The 2,443-nt window shown below is 43.1% G+C and overlaps 1 pseudogene; it reads left to right on the forward strand.

The window, feature by feature from the left end:
• The window catches only part of LOC119472531, an 18,732-nt pseudogene that overhangs the window by 7,257 nt on the left and 9,032 nt on the right, over window positions 1-2,443 (forward strand).

A 2,443-nucleotide genomic window follows, 5' to 3' on the forward strand; every position in this document is an offset into this window, starting at 1 on the left:
TGACGTGAACTAAGAAGGTCTCTCTCTCCTACAAAAGGCCTATTTATATATTGTCAAAAAACTCGGACTTGTCCAGCCCAACAATTCCAAGTTTTTGAGTCATTTTATGAGCGTATCAAGCAGAAGTTGCCTAAGCCCTCCCCTTTAACTAAAAACCTGTTTGCTGAGCTAGCTCAAAACACTGCTGGCAGCCTAGGCGTTTCCTCATGCTATGTTTGTGAAGGAACCAACATGGGAAACCAGTGGCCATAAGAGGCAAAGGAATCAGTGCCAAAAGATAACTTCACTTTAACTGTCTCACCCCCTGAACCTATGCTTGTAAGTCAAAGCATTTGGCTTTTAAAACCTCTATAATCAGGAGGTTCTGCATTGCTCGCTGAGGAAAAGGCTTCACAAACCCAGTGTGAAAGTTAACTGGCCTGGAACAATAACATTACCATAAAACAGCAGGGAAAACTTTATGGTGGGGCGGGAAAAATGACTCTGCACCACCCCACCCAAATTCATTCTCTTGTTCCCCTTCTTTGAGCAAGATTGGCACCAACTCGAAGCTCCAAATACCTGGCAAGCACCTTCTGGTATTTATTGAATCTATGGACCCCAGGCATATCAGCAGTTGCTGGCCAAATGGACAGGGGCCTGTGTACTAGGGACAATCAGGCCGTCTTTACTTCTAATCCCACTGAGGCAAGGAGAAGGCTTATGGTACTCCGTCTATAATAAAACTAAAAGGAAAAATAAATGGTGTAACCATAGGAGACTGGAAAGACAGTAAGTGGCCCCCTAAGAGAATAATTCAATATTATGGCCCAGCCACCTGGGCAGAAAATGAGGGGATACCTATTTATATGCTCGATAGTATCATAAGGTTACAGACAGTACTCAAAATCATTACTAATGACACAGCAAGAGCCTTAAATCTGCTTGCCCACCAAACCACAAAAATGACAATCGCTATCAAAATAGACTGGCCTTAAATTACCTCCTAGCCCAGGAGGAAGGAGTTTGTGAAAAGTTCAATCTAACCAGTTGTTGCCTAGAGATTGATGACAATGGAAACGTCATCGAAAATATAACTGCAAAAATCCAGAAATTGGCTCTTGTCCCAGTCCAGACCTGGAAAGGATAGTCTCCAAACTCCCTTTTTGGAGACTGGTTTTCATCTCTTCAAGGATCTAAAGCCATAGTAGTAGTTCTAGGCATACTAGAAACCTATCTTACACTCCCATGTCTCTTACCTCTCCTTGTTAGAAATATCCAATCAACCGTGGAGGCTCTAATAACCAAGCAAACTACTGCTCAACTAATCACTTTAACCAAGTATCAACCCCTGCCAAGTAAAGAATTAAATAACGGTGATGTTTTCTATGAAATTTCATTTATACAAGAGCATCAAAGGGGGAAATAATAATGTGGGAAAGGGAAGTAGAAATTAGATTTTTCTGCTATAAGCAAACTACCTTGGGTCCTTCCCTCTCTCGTGGAATTGAATCCTGCTTTGCAAGTTTCATAAGTTTATGAATACTTGTATTCTTGTAAGTTTCTGTAACACAGCGAAGGTCATGAGAAATGCCTAAGCAGGCTGGACTCCAGCCATCTAGGTGCTGTAGCAGAAGGTAACAGATAATGCCCGTGCTAGGGTCCTTGAGCCTTGTAGGTAACAAGCATCTGTGCTGCATAGCAGAAGTCATATGTAAGTCTGAGCTATGTGCCTGTCATTGCTAACAAACTGTCTTTGTTCTGCACCTGCAAACCTGTTTTTATGCCACGGTGTACTTCATGTATAAAAAGTCAAGCCCTTTGTTCCGCACTCAGTTTTCTGATGCAAATCCACTGAGCCGGTGCACCTAAATAAAATCCTCCTGTTTCACCCATTGGTCTCTCTGGTTTCCTGAATTTCTGCAACAGTCTAAGAAGGGAATTAACAATCCAGCTTACATTTAAGACTACTCTGGTTGTCATCTGGAGCAGAGCTTACCCCACTTCTGGATCAATACCATCCCTGGCCTGTTAGGAACCCAGTGGCACAGCAGAAGCAAGCATTACCACCTGAGTGCCGCCTCCTGTCAGATCACCAGCTTCTATCCGGTACAGGACAAGGCAGCCACAGCCTCAGTGGTTCATCTGTGTTGCTCCAAATGACATCCTTTAATTATCTTGATGGCCAAAGAATATTCCTTTGTGTATATATATTAGAGTTTCCTGATTATTTGAGGATGGGCAGGAGATAACGTTTTTTGGAGTCCACAGGCCTGAGACCAGCCGGTGTGGGACTTTCTTCACCAGCCTCATTTTCATGGACCTAATGTCCTATGGGTTTCTCTATGTAGCTGCAGTTGCCAGCATTTCCTGAAGCTACAGCTGAAACATATTCCGTTGTGTATCTGTGTGGCAGTTTATCCTTTCAGCTGTGGAAGAAGATGACTGCTTTACATTTGGCCTG

The sequence above is a fragment of the Cebus imitator genome, unplaced genomic scaffold, assembly GCF_001604975.1.
Source record: "Cebus imitator isolate Cc_AM_T3 unplaced genomic scaffold, Cebus_imitator-1.0 Scaffold103, whole genome shotgun sequence".
NCBI classification, from domain to species: Eukaryota; Metazoa; Chordata; class Mammalia; order Primates; family Cebidae; genus Cebus; species Cebus imitator.